Source organism: Myodes glareolus, chromosome 14 (genome assembly GCF_982192425.1).
Source record: "Myodes glareolus chromosome 14, mMyoGla1.1, whole genome shotgun sequence".
Classification (NCBI taxonomy): domain Eukaryota; kingdom Metazoa; phylum Chordata; class Mammalia; order Rodentia; family Cricetidae; genus Myodes; species Myodes glareolus.
Window position 1 is genome coordinate 65130590 of NC_142039.1, and position 18612 is coordinate 65149201.

The window sequence follows — 18612 nt, forward strand, 5'->3', positions numbered from 1 at the left end:
TCTGCAACCAATAATAAAGAGGGGTCTGGTTGCTCCTCAGGGGAAGGATTCAAGTAAATTTGAGTTAACTTATATTCATAATTTTATTCAGGTTTCTTTTCTCAGTTCTGGTGGTTGAAGTCAAGGCTTTGCCTGTGCTTTGGCAGGCATGACCATTGAGCTAGCCTAGCCTCAGCCACTTTTGAGAGATAATCCTATTTTTAGGACTGTCCAGTTCATACTATTTTGTTTTGTTTTTTTGGTAATATATTCTATGCTCAGCAACTTTCTCTCCATTGGTGTTCTGTCTCAGAGCTGACCTAACTTCTTATCACAGTGTATTTCTGTCATCTTCCTCTCTCCCCATGGAGTTAGGGTGTGTCTTGTCAATACTGTAGGGCCTCAACAAAGTGGTGGTGGAGAGTGGATCTTCCTGGGTGATTCATGAAGATAACCCTCAACTCTGAGAACAGCTCCTAAAACACAGGGATTGTGGGGTCGGGAGAGATAGCTCAGGAGGTAAGGGCTTTCTCCATAAGCACAAGGGATATACCTGTATTTATATCCCAGAGCCAATGTAAAAAATTGAGTATGGTCATGCACTTCACATGTCTGTAACCCAAGCATTGTGGGTGATGGAAAACAGAGACTTTCTGGGGACTGCTGGTCTCACTCTAGTTCAGTGAGAGGCCCTGTCTCGAGGGAGAAAGGTGGGAATCTATAGAGCAGAACTCTTCTTCTAGCCCACTCTGAGGTATATAAGTGGACACAGCTACACACACAGGTGTGCATATACCATAAACACTATAACACACACACACATGTGCATGCATGTGTACATACACATACACACATGCACGCACACGTGTGCGCGCGCGCGCACACACACACACACACGCACGCATACACACCGTACAGGAGTTGCATCCTGTTACCATGCTTTAGGATTTTATCTCACAACTGACACCTAACAAGTTTTTTTTTTCCTCCTAGGGACAAAAGATAAAACCCTGGAAAATGTAGAGTAATGTGAGTAATGTCACTTTAGGAACAAGGCCCTAAAACAAAGGTTTATAGGTTTCTTCTTTGGGGCAATATGTTTTTTAAAAAATTATTTCAAAAGTTACTCAGGTATTTTCAAGAATTTTTCATTATACTCAAAAATCAATGTCTATCCTTTTGTACCAAACAAATGTGACTACTCAGTTGAAAAACAGAGGTAGCAAAATGGAGCAAGGACTGGGCAGATTCTCTGAACTTCCGGAAAAGTTGTAGGTCCTGTTCCAGTTAGCACTGGTCTCCAGACACTCAGCCTCATCCACAGTCCTGCCCACTAGCTCGTATCAGGTCATTTTTGTTTCTAGAGATCTGTGAAGACTTTAAATCCACCCAAGAAGTGATTTCCCTTGCACTCACCCCTCTCATCGAATGTTTTTTTTTCTTTTTAAAGAAAGAAATTTCAAACCTCCCTGAAATTCATTCCCTAGCCCTTCACTCTGCACTAAATTCTTGAAGAAGTGACTTAGCTATGTAGAGATGTTACAGCATTCTCTGGTTTGGAGTCCAAGAAAGGCTTTAATTTTATTTTGACATCTGGATAGGCACATTTAACTAAACTGTGCATTTTGGAATAGTTCCAAAGCACCTGAGGGTAGTTGCAGTGCCTTCGAGGTTTGCAGTAATGCAAAGATTTATATGCAGCATTTACCCCATGCTGGCTGTTCTTTTTCATCTTTTGATTTATATGGTTGCTCAAGGTTTGTTCAGTTGTAGGTACAGCTTTTGTGTCAGTCTCTGCACATAGGTGTTCAGAGGACACACGTATGTCCTGTAACTCCACAGTGGTCGTCACAAAGTCACGCATAGCAATAAGCTTAAGAAATGAGCTCCAGAATGTTCACTGCATTTGCAAAGACAAAAGTATTAGAGGCTAAGAGGTGCCCAGGGGGTGTTGAGGCATTGAATTTCCAATCGTCTTAGTGTTTCATAGATTTGAAAAGAAAATCGCCTACATATTTCTGTGAGTATAACTAGCCCTCATTAGATATGGAAATAGCTTTAAAAGAACGAAAATTTAAAATCAGTTCATTTTTGATACAAGTATTCTTAGTTCCCACGCAAGGTTTTGATTTGCCTGGCTGACCTGGAACGTGGCTTTTTCCTTCCTCTACTCACTGTGGCCTGGCAAACACCATTCTCTTTGAGTGACACTTGTGGCTCCTTTGATCACATCCCATCTGCTGTTTGTCTCTCCATCTGATTTTCACCTTAACTCCCACCTGAATGAACAAAGACAAATCTTATCATCCCACCTTGGTCCTACTTCAAAATATTTTTATCCTTCCTTCCTTCCCCCCTCCTTTCTTCCATCCCTCTCTTCCTTCCTCCCTTGCTCCCTCCCTCTTCTTCTTTTTTTCTTTTTTTGTTTTTGGAAATAAGCTTTAACTTTTATGTGTGAAGTACACAGTGTGTGAACTGAATGGTGTGTGAACTGGATGGTGTGTGTAGTGGACGTTGTGTGAACTGGATGGTGTGTGTAGTGGATGGTGTGTGAACTGGATGGTATGTAAAGTAGATAGTGTGTGAAGTGGATGGTGTGTGAACTGGACGGTGTATAAAGTGGGTGGGAATCATTAAACTAGACGGAGACAAATGGTCAAGGGAACTGTGGGGGAAATGATTGTCTCTGTAATGTCAGTGGTGCTCAGTCCGGGAATACCTTGGAAGCCAGTAGGCACTGTGGTTAGTATCTTTAGCGCCATCCATGTGCTGACCACGCACCAGCTGGGTTGCCTAGGAAGGTGGAATAAAGAGTTTGGAGCTACAGCCACTGGTCTCCATTTGACAAGGCTGATAAAAACAGGGTTCTCCCAAACCCATGTTCTTCCGGTGAGGCAAATGTGCCAAAGAGTAGTGATGGCCACGGGAGCTGCTAGACATTCCGCACTTTCCACACACCCGGCATTCTCCAATCCCTTCATTATTGTTGTTTTCGCGGCTCTGAGTGTTAACTGCCCCAAACTGAACTTGTTCATTGGTGGGCTTCCTGAATTGACTCTCACCCCTTTGTAGGTAGAGCTGTGAATTCTTTGTATGACTGGTGTCTGGTCCATTAGCTAGTTTATGTCAGGGCTTAATTATCTGTTGAATGTTGGCTTCTTCTTTAAAAATTTCTCTATTGTTTGTTGTTGGACTATTTTTTGTGCCACTAAGTAAAGAGAAAATATTCTCGCTTGACCTCCAAACCTCATAATAGTTGCTAATCTGGAATGAGAGAGAGGAGAGAGAGAGAGAGAGAGAGAGAGAGAGAGAGAGAGAGAGAGAGAGAGAGAGAGCGCTCATACTTATAATCTGAGAGAACTAGAAAAAATTCCACCAGTCAAATGATTGCTTCTCTGGGTGCTTTTGGATCACTGAATCTGATGTAAAGGACATATTCTAAATAAGACTTATCTCCTCTGCATGCACCACCTAAAAACTGTTTGGCCTTAGAGAAGCTAACTGTAGGCAGTTGTGGCTTTAAAATCCAGACAGAGAAGAAGGAAGTCTGGCTTGATTATCTTTCTGGTTGTGTTAGGGGAAGAAAGAAGCCAAGCTGTTTGTCCATACAGTATCTGTGAAAAGAGGTGAGCCGAGCTGACAAGGAGGCCAACTTCTCTTCAGAAGTTTCCAAGTTACTGTTAGATGAGTAACTGCGGGGTTTGAAGTTGTACATGCTGTACAGGGACAGTTCTTGGTCCCTTTAGCCCTTTCTTGTTCCTGGATTCTAAATGGTGCCAGCTTCTCCAGAAGTCGACTCCCATGGTGAACAAGACCTGGCCCAAGTTCTGGCCCTTTCCAGTGGCTCAGAGATCCAGACCCCGGGTGTGTCGCTGGGGCCCTAGAGGAGGCAACTGGTAGATCAGACTCCAGAAACTGGCAGGGAGAGAAATTGGGGGGGGGGGAGAAAGGAGGGAGGGAAGGAACGAACTTGGGTGTGCGATTGACCAACCCCCCTCCCCACAGACTCACATCAGAGACAAATTCTGAGAGACAGGTCAGAGCAGAGAGATCACTTGTCCACATGATCTCTGAGACGCTTCTGTATGCCTCAGCTTTCCTGGCAGCAAGCCTGGTTCTCAAAGGGAAACTCAGTTGGCCAGAGTTCACCTGGGTTTATCAGTCCCTCAGGGGAATCTGTCTTCCCTGTGTGCCGCTTTTGTTATTCTGCGGAAACTGGGTCAGCTTCTCAAGAGTGGAAATGTCAGAGGAATAAAGAGGCCCCCTTGAAAAGATCTCTGCCACCACAGAGAGGAAACATCTGAGCATCTCCCTTAAATAACAACGTCCACTGTGACAGCCTTGCATCTGACCCAGCGAAAGAAAAGAGGCCGGAACACTGGCAACATTTACACACTCTCTGTGCTCTTGAGACAGCTGGGCTGGAGCTGTGTCATCCTGAGCACCGAATTAAAGGAACGGAAACATCAACTTTGTGGAGATGCTTTGAGATGGCAAGCAGGGCTGGAAGGCAGACAAAGGAAGGCTTTCAGCAGAAGCCCTTTGCCTTTTTTGTACAGCAGCACATTTCTGCCATAAGGTTTCTGCCTGGAGGAGCAGGGATCTGGGGCAACTGGGAAGGAGTTCTGTCCCGACAGCAGCAAACGGAGGTCTCTGTAGGAGGCAATGAGCTGCGGCTGCCCCAGCCCATCCAATTGTTCTCGAAAGATTCCATGGGCCACACATTAGACTGTACCATAGTAACCGAATTGTTAGGAATACAAGTTTCCCATAAGTCTGGCTGGGAAAATATCAAAGCACATTTTAACGATGATGACGACGATACTGATACAGGAGTGGCATTGACATAGGGTTTCCCTCTGTAGCTAAGGTAGGCGTCAGACTCACTATGTAGCCAAGGATGACTTCACACTTCTGATCCTTCAGACTCTACCTCCCTAGCACAGAGGTTATAAGCAGGCACCACTTCCCCCAGTTTTATGAGGCGCTGAAGGTCAAACCCAGGGTTTTGTGCAAGGCAGCTGACACTCTACCGATTGAACTATACCCACTGCCTTAGAACTCATTATTGAGCATTCATCTGCCTGCATTAAGGGAGTGAGTCTCAAAACTGCACAGCTCAACTCACACTCTATCTCCTCCTGACTACAGTGTCATTCACCGGGTCCCCAAGTTTAACATGCTGCCCAGCCACATCTACATTCTCCTAACAATCAATAGCCTCTAATGACCAGGACTTTTTATTATTAAGAAACGAAGACATGCTTAGTGAACTATGACTCCAATCTTAGCACTCAAGGGGCAGTGGCAGGAGGATAGAGAGTTCTAGGCCAGCCTGTGCTGCCTAGCAAGAGCCACATCTCACAAGTGACTACTACTGATGATAATGACAACAAGGGACCTGTTGGTAGCTTTTGCCTTTCAGGTCCCCTCTGGTATTCCTTCCCTGATGAAGACAGACATGCTAGTAGGTGATGTTGGTCAAATCCATTTGTGAAATGTTCGTTGTGTGTCAGAAATTTTCCAGAGCTTTGACACTGGGAATTCTACTGGAAAAACTCCAGGGCTGAGGAGATGATTCAACTTGTACATTCTGTGCAAACCTAATGACCCGCGTTCAGAGTCCCTAGAATGCCTGTCAACACTGGATGAATGCCACTAGTGTCTGCAATTCTCATGACTTCTCCTGGGAGCTGATAAACGAAGGCAGGAGAATCACTAGAAGTGGCAGGTCAACCGGCCTGGCATATGTGACGGAGAAACACCCACAAGACCTTGACTTAAATGAGGAAGCAAGACATGTCAAAAATGAGGTAACAAGCTATTTGCCACATGACAAAGCATAGATAAAAAATATGGGTTAATTGTGAGAATGTAATGTGATACACAGAATATGTTTATAAAACTATTTGTGAATATAGGTGAGAATAATTGTTCATTGTGGATAACTTCGATTTCATAAGCTAAGTTTAAATTAAAAATAAATTGCCAGGAAAAAAATATGGGTTAATTTAAATGTAAGAGCTAGCTAATAACAAGTTCGAGCCATTGGCTAAGCATTATAAGTGATATTTAAGCCTCTGAGTGGTTACCTGGGAACCACTCAGTGGATGGGAGAGAAACCTCCGATACATTGGTGGGCAGTGATGTGTTTGGCTCTTTGATGAATTCCTACTGCTGGCTATCTGCATGAGGCTCATAAATATCTGAGTTCTCCAACATTCCATTGTAGATGTGGAAGGGGAGTGATGCTATATTGGCAGTTCTTGGTTGCTGGGGGATATAACATTTCTTTAGTGGTGTAGACATTGGCAAGTTGCCCACAACCCTGTAAATAGGCCCAACTCATGTTCATACAAGCAACCCTAATTAAACTCAACAATACACACACACACACACACACACACACACACACACACACACACACCAAAAAACATTAAAGTAGGAAAAGGGCTAGAAGAAGAGAGATAAGAAAGGGTAAAGATAGGAGTAGATATAATCACAGTATATTCTATACATATATGAGATTATAACAAAATATGAATTTGGAAGAAGGGGGAGAGAGGATAAAAAGGATTCTGCATGGTTTCAATCATCTCCCTTTGAACATTTGTTTTTGTTTGTTTGTTAGTTGGTTGGTTGGTTGGTTGGTTGGTTTTTCGAGACAGAGTTTCTCTGTAGCTTCAGACCTGTCCTGGAACTAGCTCTTGTAGACCAGGTTGGCCTTGAACTCACAGAGATCCGCCTGCCTCTGCCTCCCGAGTGCTGGGATTAAAGGCGTGTGCCACAACCGCCCAGTGAACCACGATGTCTTGCTTGTGTTAAGATGCTTTTGACTAATCCTTCCATGTGACCTTGAGGAGATCTTGTCACTAGGTTCGGTGTCTCTGTTTGCAAAGTGAGAACATAGCTTGATCAGGGTCAGATTTGTGTCCCTCAGAACTACCGGGGAAGGCTTTAGTCACACAGTTTACTCAGAGGCACTCTGACCCAGCTTGCTTGATGTGGGTCCCCAGGTGCCACTGCTGTGGGGCAGCATGGAAACGTGCTCCCTTCTTATCCTCAATAGGCGTTAGCAGTCATCACCTATGGGATGTGTCTGCGAGGCTGTGAATGAGTAATTGGTTAGCCAGAGATTGTTTGTGCTTTGAGAAGTCATAGAGAATGGGAGAGTTAATTTTATTTTATGAGACATAAAGCCACAAAGTATTTGTGTCAATTAATAGCGCAGGTCAGCATGACCTGGTTAAGGGCTGCCCAGAGAGCTAGTAAAATATTATTTCTGGTTGTGTTATGATGTTTCTAGAAGAGATCAGCATTTGAAGATCCTGTTTACCAGCTCCGCAAAGGCCCCAACACAAAAGAAAAAGGAGGAAAAAGTTCTGAACTGGAGCTGAGCCATATATATATATATATATATATATATATATATATATATATATATATATATATATATCTTTTTGCTTCTGGGGACCTCAGTGCCCTTAGGTCTGAGACGTTCAGGGTCATAGTAGGGTTCACATCATCCATTTCAAGACTCACGCTGAATTACAGTGCTGGCCTTCTGGGTTCTCCAGCTTGTAGATCCCAGGTTTCCTTGCCTCTCTGACAAGAACCATTTCCTATAGCTCCTGTGCCAGCCGCATGCCCATCTATCTACATCCCTAGCTGTATCATTGGTGTACGTCACATTCTGTTTCTCTGTGGAGAACCTGGCTAATACAGTGCTGCGTAGAATTTTAAGAAGCTATTTTAATATATTGAAGATTCATGAGCAGTGTTTTTTTTTTTCCTGAAGCCTCTCATAGAATACCTAATTCGTATTTTGGTTCTAGATGTATTTCATCTCAGTATATATCACACTAGACGTGTGTGTGTGTGTGTGTGTGTGTGTGAGTGAGTGAGAGAGAGAGAGAGAGAGAGAGATCTGTGGGAGGTGTTGGGTGTTTTGCGAAACAGCGGATTTCGCTGACCGGTTTACCTTTCCGAATAAAGTGGCTTCCGCTCATGAGCCGGGCACCACCTTGCGCACTTGAGTCTACCACCTCAATTGTCTTCACAACATCTCTATGTGGTCTATATCACCAATATTCCCATTTTATACATTAGAAAAGCGAGAAACAGCTCCTTTCGGCAACTCCACCAAAGTTACCTAGCAAACGACAGGAGGAAGAGTCTACGGCAGGAACCTACGCTCTCTATTGCCACAAAACACGGCTTCCACGCAATCTGTACTTCACAACCTTTGTGATAAAAACAAACTGGCAACCAATCCGCGACATCACCTTGCAGTGTCCGGGTTACAAGGAGCTATTCTCTGCAGAGGAAACCCATCAGGCTTCCTAACCTCTTTCTTGGACCCCGATTTTGAGGTGTTTGAAGGATGTGCACCGGCCGTGGGTGAAGAGCCGTCGGTGCTGGAAGCTGGAATCAGACTGTGGGGCAGCTGATCAGTTCTCATCAGCCCACTGCCCAGCTCACACCTGCGCTGGAGGTTGTTGGAGTCCTCTGGGGAATTCTGAACACGGTGCTGTGCAGAGTTTTACAAAGCTATGTTAATACATCACAAGGCAGTCCCCAGAGTGACTCAGCCGGAGCGAAATCCTGTTCTTCAGGTTGCGTTTCACTGGACTTCTGCCTGCGGAGGTGGAGTATGGGGGAGCCAAGAGAGGCAGGTTCATGGCCTTCCTCCCCGCGCAAGCTGTGGTGCTGTTCCATGGGTGCATGGAAAAAGAAGCTTAGTGGTTCTAAGGAACAGATGACAGCGTGTGCGTGTTCTGTGTCTTCCGGGTTCCTGTCAGCTGCAGCACTTAGGTGTGATGAAGCACTCCCTTTCCTCCTTCCTCCTCCCCCCTCCCCCCCTCTTAATGACACCATTCCCTGTATGTGCCATTAACTTAAAAGCTCCATATTACAGCGTATTATCATTTTATAAATTGCATATTTTTCTTGTTTCTTTATTGTACGAGTCATAAAATGTAAAGGTGTTTCTCACTCACACTGAAAATAATTTTTACGATGTGTTCGGCTGAGCTAGGGGAAACTGGTTAATGCATGATGGGAAATGCGGGGTCATTCTGCGAGAGGGGGCAGCCGAAAGAACTTTGTGCCATAAAAGTTAATGAGGAAAAGTCAAGAGCTAGGCGTGTGCTTAGGTGTAAATCTTGATGAGCTGTGCATTAATTTCTCTCTCGGGTTTAAGCATCATTTGGTCTAGGGAGCCGCTGGAGAATGAATTGGCTTACTATTACCCAGAAGTCTGACATTTTCCCCCACCAAATACGAGATCATGGGTCTGTTTCTCACTTGCTGCTTTCAAACATAAACTGAGAATCTGTGAGGTTGGTTGACAATCTGATAGTGAGAGTTCATTATAGAAGAAAAGTTGTGTAAACGTCTAATAAAGGTGGACTTCCATGTGGCGCTACATGTTTGTTGTGTGTATTACTAACATATACGACACATGTAATTATGGCATAGGTATGGTGAGGGAAAATATCACACTTTCTCAGTTCACCTTTATTTTAAGACCTCTGCATGCAGATTCCCCTTGCTGGAATATTCTGGTCAATTGTGGAGCACAGGCTCCCCCTCCAGTTATTTCCGTCTCCAAACAGGACCTCTCTAATGGCCGTGTAAAGTTCCCACAGATCATTCTTGATGACACCCGCTTCCCATCAGTCCATTGTTAGATGCTGGACTATCTGCTTGTTTATTTAGTAGTTTATCGTCTGTCTTCACTCTGTAGAATGTGCATGTTGTACAAAGGAGACCTTGTCTGTTTCGCTTGCTCCTGTGATCTAGCCCCTTAAGAGTGCCTAGTGTAGAGTATGATGCCATAAAACATTTGCTAGAAGGAAAGAAATGAAGGAAGGAAGAGAGGGAGGAGGAAGACCTGAAAACTGGGTCCAGGTATTAGATGCAATCGGGAGAAGCCCAGCAGTGTGCATTGAACGAGATCTTCAAGGATATCCAGGGGTGGCTTCATGAGGAGAGAAACAAACTTTCAGGTTAGAACTTCTGGCATAGCCAGGTATGCCAGAGAGAGACAGTGTTCCCGGGGTATTGCCCTAGTTTGGAAGAGATGCCAAGGACAGCAAACAGGGGCTTGGGGGGAAAGAATCCAAGGCTTGCATGAAACTGTAGGGACATGTTTTCAATGGAAAAGGCTGTGTATTAGAAAGCAAACTGAAGAAGAAGCACAGTGAGTGGTCGCTACATCTCAAGAAGATAGGAGGTGCCCCAGTCACTCGCCCACCGCTATTTTACAAAGATAATCAGTAGGCGGTCAGGCAGTCACCTGGGTCCACTCACTGCGGATTTGGTGGAAAATGAGTTCCCACTACCACCAAGTCTGGGAAGAAATTACATCTGCATCATTACCATGGTGCGCTAGCTACCCCTGCCCTTGCTGTTTGGAGGGAGGGTAGGAGGTACCAGGAGCAGTGTGGCACAGGTGATGTTAAAGAGCAAAGGTATACAAGGGCTTGAGAAAGAAAAATGGGACTGTGTTCTGTTAATAGCATAGTCTTGGGAAAAGAAAATCTCCATGATAGAATTAGCCCACCCTCTCCAGCTCCCTGGCCTCCACTAGACATAGGAAGATAATATCTTTTAATCATTTGAAAACTGAGAAGCATGGGAAAGGCCTTGAGAGTTTAGAAGCACAGCTCTTGTTGTGAACAAAAAAGATATTGATTTTCAGAAGAGATAAAGCATTTGAAGTCATTTTCAAAAAATGTTTCGGCTCCTTTGGGACTCAAAGGTGAGGACAAAGATACACCCTAACACTTCAAAGATGCACACCACAGTTGGGTGGACGTTCTGTGTTTATTTCCTAATGTGTCTGCTGTGTATGCACATGTTTGCACGGGTGTGCGTACTCGTGCACACAGGTCCCATGCGTGGATATGGGTGTGAGTGTGGAGGCTTGACAGATTTTTGTTGGATGTCTTCCTTATCTCTCTCTGGCTTATTTTTTGAGATAGGGTGTTTCACTGAACCCGAAACTCATTGAGGCTGGCCAGCCAACAGCTCCAGGAATCTGCCTGTGTTAGAGCCCCAGTGTTGGGCTTACAAATGCAGGCCGTTGTGCCGTTGTTTTTGCATGGACGCTGGATCCCAACACTTAGGTCCTCATGTGAGCTTCTTTGCCCATGAGGTAAATGTTAAATGGTTAAGTATTAAATATATGCCCCCACCCTCCAATATCCCACACTGCTTTGTACCCATATTTGCCATGCAGTCTTCATGATGGATGTTGCTGATCCTTGGCTTTTAATCTAAACTCAGCTGTTAACTTCTTATGCAGGAAAGAAGTCTCCATCTTTCAGAGTGTTTGATGCTCAGTGCTCCATAGTCACTGGGCTTCTCCTTCGCATTCTGGGCTGCCCTCTACCCCAACCCTTTCTTCGTGCTTCTCAAACCTGATTTCCCCCTACCCCGTTACCTGCTTCTAACAGCTCAGGACTCCCTCCACGTGAACTGTGACTTCACTCTTCATCTGAACTTGGCAGTGGAGATAGTTGCCGAGGCCAAGGAGTCAACCGACTGTCAATTCCTCCACGCATTTCCTTCCCAATCCAGCTTAGGCTACCACCATTCACACCACAGGTCTCTTGTTGCCTTTGTCACACTCCCCTGGACACACACAAGCCTCTTTTGTCGAGAGCAGCAAATATCAGCATTGTTTCCCGGAGCAGCAGCCTCTACTCCTTTCTTTTGCCTTGCAAAGAGAAAGAAGAAAGTAACCTTTCAAAAGAAAAAAAAATCCATAAATCAGGAGTATTTTCTTTTTCTTTTTGCTCTTCGTGGTGAGTTTGCTACCCTCTCAATTTATTAGAATGAAATTATTTGCCCTACAGAAAGCATTCCTCAAATTAGATGATGCTAAACAAATGTCTTTTTTTTTGTCACACACACAAAAAATTAGTTATGTGTTCTTCTGAAGTTATCTGGCCTGGGAACCACTGTGCAGGGTGCCACTGGCATTGATTGCTGGTTGGGGGGAGGGAAAACCATGCCACGTCCCCCGTTTGGGCCTTGGCAGGTTGCGTGGCGGTGTGTACAAGGAAACCGAACCTCATCTGCACGGCTCGCTGCTTATCAGAAGCACACACTAGCTGCCATGCTGTAGGGCAGCGGAGGAAAACAAAACAAGAGTAAATGGAGGCCTTTGTCATGGATTAAAAGGGTTTAGAAACATCTGAGCCATGCAGTTTTCCAGCAGTGACATTGCCAATGACTTCGTGACAGAATGCTGGGAAATGTGCTAACTGGGTTAGATAGCGCTGGTGGGGCAGCCAACAGTCAGGCCTTTGTTAATGGCCTCTTATCTGTGTGAGTGTGCGGGTGCGTGGCTCACAGATAAAGTGACCTTTTGCAGAGCGAGAGGAGTAAGGTTAATGATATTACAGCATTGCTCTTGGTGATTGGAGCTCAGGGGCTCCCCAAAGATTGTGATGCTTGGGCCAATTCTTCTCTTTCAAGTGGGTTCATCTCATCTACGTTTTCAACTTCTTTCATTACAAAATTCATCAGGGGCACTGGAGGAAGGGCCCTAGCTTTGTGGATAAGTACAATGGTTGGTTCCATAAGTGCCTGTGGACTCAGCAACAATCTAACAAGCACTCAATGCTACACCTAGTGATCCATTCCCTTTGGTTCCCTGGCGCCCTTTTCTGTCTTGAAAGATTTTGGTATGTGGCTGCTTACTTGCCTCTGGTTGGATTGATGTCAAAACAGTTGGCGGTCTCTGTACTACCTTTCTCTAGACTCTCTACCAGCTAACTTGATCTCACTAACATCTGTAGAAGACTCTTCTCAGTGACAGCAGACCAGAGTCACAAACTCTCTTTTCCAAGACAAATGGAACCTTTACCAAAATGGCCACATTTGGGGTTGTCAGAGTGGAAAGGCTGTTGAGAAATTCAAGCCTTGTAAGAAACATTTTATCCCCATGGAATTTAACTAGAAGTTATTCATGAGACGACTTCTTCAGGCTCACGCCAGACTAGCAGTTTTCATTTCAAATAGGGCTAACCTTGTAGGTAAATACAGCACAAAGAACAGTTATAGGGTCTGGAAACAGTTCCTCTTTCTTTGGTTGTATTTCTTTCTTTTCTTGTCTTTCCTTTTGTTTGTTTGTTTGTTTTTTGAGCCAGGGTTTCTCTGTAGTTCTCTGTAGTTTTGGAGCCTGTCCTGGAATTAGCTCTTGTAGACCAGGCTGGCCTCAAACTCTCAGAGATCGGCCACCCCTACCCGGCTTTGTTGCCTGTGAGTACAAGTGCCCTCAGAAGTTGGTAGATCCCCTGGAGGAGAGTTCCAGACAGTCGTGAGCCACACAGTGTGGGTGCTAGGAACTAACTCAGGACCTCTGGAAGAGCAGCAAGTGATCTTAACTACTGAGTCATCTCTCCAACTCTAGGAAAAAGTGTATTTTATTGTGAATGAGTTTTGAGAGTCAGCCAGTAGAGCACTTTTATTTAAGACTTTGCTCTCCTAGAATTCAGATGTTCCCTCAAAGGTGTTTCTTTAAGCATTTTAGTTCTGAACAGTGAATCTGGCCATGTGTTCTGAAACCTCTCCAGTTCCTCTGGTCCTTCACACAGGCTATAGTCTGATATAAGGTGTGTGAGACTCTTTTAACTCCGGGTCTGGGTTTGAGGCTTCATGTTTACTCAAGGGACCCTCCCATTTATCTTAGTCACTTTTGAAATTGCTGTCATAAAACACAACGACCAAGGCAGCTTATAAAAGCCTCTAACTTGGGACTCACTGTTGCGGAGGGATAGAGTCTATGATCATCACGGCAGGAAGCATGGCAGAAAGCAGGCGAGCATGGTGCTGGAGCAGTAGCTGAGAGATCACAGCGGGATCCACAAGCACCAGAGAACTGGAAAAGGCATGGGCTTTGGAAATCTCAAAGCCACCCCTAGTAACACACCTCCTCCAACACGGTCACATTTCCTAATCCTTCCCAAACAGTTCCACCAACTGGAGAGAACATTTTCAAATCTATGAGTCTTGTGGGAGAGAGGGGCATTCTCACTCAGACCACCACACTCTCTGTCTTGAATGTTACCATTTAGCAATTTTGCATATCAGACATTTTTCTTAATACACTTTGTTTCTTGCTTCCTAGTTACTCTGCCCAGAGTCCCGCCATCCTCCATCACTACATGGAAGATTCTTGCTTTGGTTGTTTTTCCCTCCCCTACTCATGGAGTAAGACTGAGAGTAAGATTACAGAAGTAAGAAAAGGAAAAAGCCTAGAGGCAAAAGGTAGATGGGATCGTGTCAGTTAAGAAAAGCTGGCTAGAAACAAACCAAGCTAAGGCTGGGCTTTTATAAGTAATAGTAAGTTTCTGTGTGTGATTTGTTTGGAAACTGGGTGGGTGGCAAACCCTGCAAAGAGTAAAAGAATAAAAAGCAACCAACGACATTTTGGTGCCCTGTGTTGGGTATCAAAATGTTGGTCGGTTTTACTCTTTTGACTCCTACTCTTTGGAGGCCTACCTAACCCAGCTCCCAAATAAACACACACACACACACACAGAGAGATAGAGATAGAGAGAGAGAGAGACAGAGACAGAGAGAGAGACAGAGAGAGAGAGACAGAGACACAGAGACAGAGACAGAGACACAGACACAGAGACAGAGAGTCTTATTCTTATTTAAGAATGACCGACCTGAGCTTGGCTTATTTCTAGCCAGCTTTTCTTAAATTATCCCATCTATTTTCTTTCTTACCTCTGGACTTTTTTACCTTTCTCTATTTCTGTATACCTTTCTTTGCTCTGTGGCTGACTGTGTGGCCCCCAGTGTCCTCCTCTCTTTGTCCTCTTGCTCCTCGATCTCTCTTCTTTTTCTCTTTTCCTCCAATTAAATCTGCACTGTCAATGCCGCCTATTCTTTCTCCTACCTTGCTATTGGCCATTCAGTTCCTTAGTAGACCAATCAGGTGTTTTCGGCAAAGTCACACAGCTTCACAGAGTTAAACAAATGCAGCATAAAAGAACGCGCCGTGTCTTTGCATCATTAGAACAAATATTCCACAGCATAAACAAACATAACACACCTTAAGCTAATATTCCACAACACAGAAGAAATGATTTCTCTAAAGCCCAGCTTGCTGAAGAAATGAACTGGAGGGGGGGAAACTTAGTTATTTAGAGGAGCGTGGGTAGTCAAAGGCAGCTGCAGCCTCCAAACCCTGCCCTTGTGCGGGTGATGACTCCTGAAAGCAACTCCCATTACAGCAGCTCCACCAGAGTCTCCTCTGCCCCAGTAACTGATGCCTAAAGAACCTTAGGGAAAGGTCTGGGGATCCTGTAGCTTACTAAGCTGCCTGAACCTCCCAGTCTCCTTTCCAATTTTTTTAAATCCTATATAGCTTGAATATCCCATACCTAAAATGATTGAGACAAGCAGTCATTTGGATTTTAGATTTTGGGATATTTACATATACACAATGAAATAATGTAGGGATGCGATTCAAGTCTAAGCATGAAGTTCATTTAAGTTTATGCTGCTTACCCTTGTAGCCTGAAGTTAATTGAATTCAGTATTTTATGTTTTAAATTTTGGCCTGTTACATGAGGTGGGGTGCCATTTTCCAGCTGGGACACCAAGGTGGCATTTAAAAGCTTTCAGGTTTTAGAGCATTGTGGATTTGAAGAATTTCTATTAAAGGTTCTCAACCATTATCACACTTGTTATTATACCTATTATGTCAATTCAATAAAAGCAAAGTATCTTTGAATTTAAGAAGTAAGATTAGTTGGATATAGTGGCTCATGACTTTAACTGCAGCACTCCAGAAGCAGAGGCAGGTGGACCTCCGTGCCCTGATTGGATGGAGCGAAGCCGTTTCTGCCCTAATGTGAACTCTGTCTACCTTCTACCTGTGTGGGAGATTAAAATGCAAAATGAGTGCTCAGGGGTATTAACACTTAAAAATGCTGAATGTTTACTGCTCATGCCAAATATTCTCAAGTGATTGTGAGTGAGTGAGTGTGTGTGTGTGTGTGTGCTGGTAGAGAACCTGTATGTGTACCTGCACAGGGAAGCCAGAGGTAGATGGTGGGAGTCTTCCTGTCATCCACCGTATAGCCGTGGCACCTTTCATCCTATTGACTGCCAGAGTTGAGTTGGCTGATCTGTCTGGATAGATGGGTGTCCCCTTCCTCCCTTGTTGTTCCACATGGGTTAAAAAGAAGAGAAGAAATCTCTAGGGTATATTCCCAAGAGTGGAATTGCTGGGTCCTGAGGGAGGTTGACTCCCAGTTTCCTGAGAAACCGCCACACTGATTTCCACAGTGGCTGCACAAGTTTGCATTCCCACCAACAATGGATGAGTGTTCCCCTCACCCCACATCCTCTTCAGCATAGGCTATCGTTGGTGTTTTTGACTTTAGCTATTCTGACAGGTGTAAGATGGTATCTCAAAGTGGTTTTGATTTGCATTTCCCTGATCGCTAAGAAGGTTGAGCACAACCTTAAGTGTCTTCTGGCCATTCGAAGTTCATCTGTTGTGAATTCTCTGTTCAGTTCAGTACCCCATTTTTTAATTGGGTTAATTAGAGTTTTAGTATCTAGTTTCTTGAGTTCTTTGTATATTTTGGAGATCAGACCTTTGTCTGATGAGGGGTTGGTGAAGATCTTCTCCCAGTCAGAAGGCAGCCTTTTTATCTTACTGACAGTGTCCTTTGCTTTATAGAAGCTTCTCAGTTTCAGTAGATCCCATTTATTCATTGTTTCTCTTATTGTCTGTGCTACTGGGGTTCTACTTAGGAAGAGGCCTCCTGTGCCTATATCTTGTAGACTACTTCCCACTTTCTCTTCTATCAGGTTCAAAGTGGATGGATTAATGTTGATGTCTTTAATCCATTTGGACCTGAGTTTTTATTGGCGAATCAATCCCACACCAGTTATGTTTTAAGGGGTTATTTATTTTGGGGGGTAAAACTTACATACACCATAAACCGTCAGGAAGGGAGCCTAGTCGCAGGAGCCGGGAGCAGGAGCCAGGAGCAAGCACCGGAACCAAGAGCCGGAACCAAGAGGGCCTATTCCGGATATGCTTCTCTTTTTAAAAGAGAAATATACCACGCCCCAGTGGGCTGGTATTTCAGCAGCTATTGGCTGACGGAGCGGAAGTCGCTCCCCGCTGTACTGTGGGCTCGTATTTCAGCGACTATTGGTTGAGGCAGCGGAAATTACTCCCACAACAAGTTTTGTGCATGGTGATAGGTATGGATCTACTTTCATCCTTCTACAGGTTGACATCCAGTTATGCCAGCACCATTTGTTAAAGATGCTTTCCTTCTTCCATTGTATACCTTTAGCTCCCTTGTCAAAAATTAGGTGCTCATAGGTTTGTGGGTTAATATCTGGGACTTCTAATCGATTCCAAAGGTTGATTTCTCTGTTCTTATGCCAATACCAAGATGTTTTCAATAAAAAAAATAAAAAGAAGAGAAGAAAAATAAAAGAAGTTAATAGTAGCTAGAACCAGTACTCACTCTGAACCAACCCACATGTTATATTTCTCATATATGTTATATGTCATATTTCTCCTTTCATTTTCTTATCTGTGTTGTTATTCTGTTCATTTAATTTTCACTGAGATATAAAAATTATCTAGTTCAATTTCTCCCAATTTTATCATCTTCTATGACCACAGTGCATTTGTCAGAACTAAGCTCTTGTGTTAGTATTAACTAAACTCAATCATTGTATTTTTTCCCAGTACTGTTTATCTATTACAAAATCCTGACTGGGATACCACAATAGTTATCAGGTTCAAGGTAGTCAATCTTTATCGCTAATCAACAGGATTTGGAATCACCTAGGAGACACACCTTTGGGCATCTCTATGAGGTCATTTCTGGAGAGGCTTAGCTGAGGATGAAACGCCCATCCTAAATATGGATGGTACCAGTCTATACATTTGTATCGCAGACAGAATATGTAATGAAAAAGGAGAAAGCCACATGGAGACCAGCATCCTATCTCTCGCCTTCCTGGTCTTAGATTCAGTGTGATCAGGGTCTCATCCTTCTGCTGCCAACGCCTTCCTCGAATGACGGACACAATGCCCAGAAACTCTGAGCCAAAATAAATCCTTCTAGCCTTAAGTTGCATGTGTTAGAGATTTTGTCACAGCACATTGTCGTTACTGGTCAGAGTGTGTATCAACGTCTGTTTCCACAATTGTGGCTGCTCATGTCTCACAGATAACGGATTTAAGATGTAAGATTTCCCTGAGTTTGTGGAGTTTTGGTAAGAAGGCCTCCAAGTTTCCCTCTGCCCTTCCCAGTTAACCACAACCAAGAGAGAAGAGCTTCTGATCCGTAGGTCAAACCCAGACGCTTTATTATTTTATGTAGAAAATGTCAGCTGATTCATCCTGGTGAGCTACTTTATCCTTGCAAATATCATGGGAATGTAGTACAAAAGACTCCCCTTTCACATGGCCGTCATTAGTTCTGGGGAACAGCATGGGGACGTCCTTTATAATTTTCATTATTTTGTGATATTTGAGAGTTTACTTGGATGGTTTTCTCTGATACACAAAAATAGATCATGTAAATACATGTGTGTGTGTGTGTGTGTATGTATGCATGCATG

General features: G+C 44.0%; 1 long non-coding RNA gene across 1 annotated transcript in view; it reads left to right on the top strand.

Annotated features, from left to right (window-relative positions):
- The first annotated feature begins 8625 nt into the window (after positions 1-8625).
- The window catches only part of LOC148119901 (uncharacterized), a 95722-nt gene continuing 85735 nt past the window's right edge, over positions 8626-18612 (top strand). The window contains exon 1 of the long non-coding RNA XR_015734945.1: positions 8626-8793. This is a non-coding gene — a long non-coding RNA (uncharacterized LOC148119901). The remainder of the gene's footprint in view (positions 8794-18612) is intronic.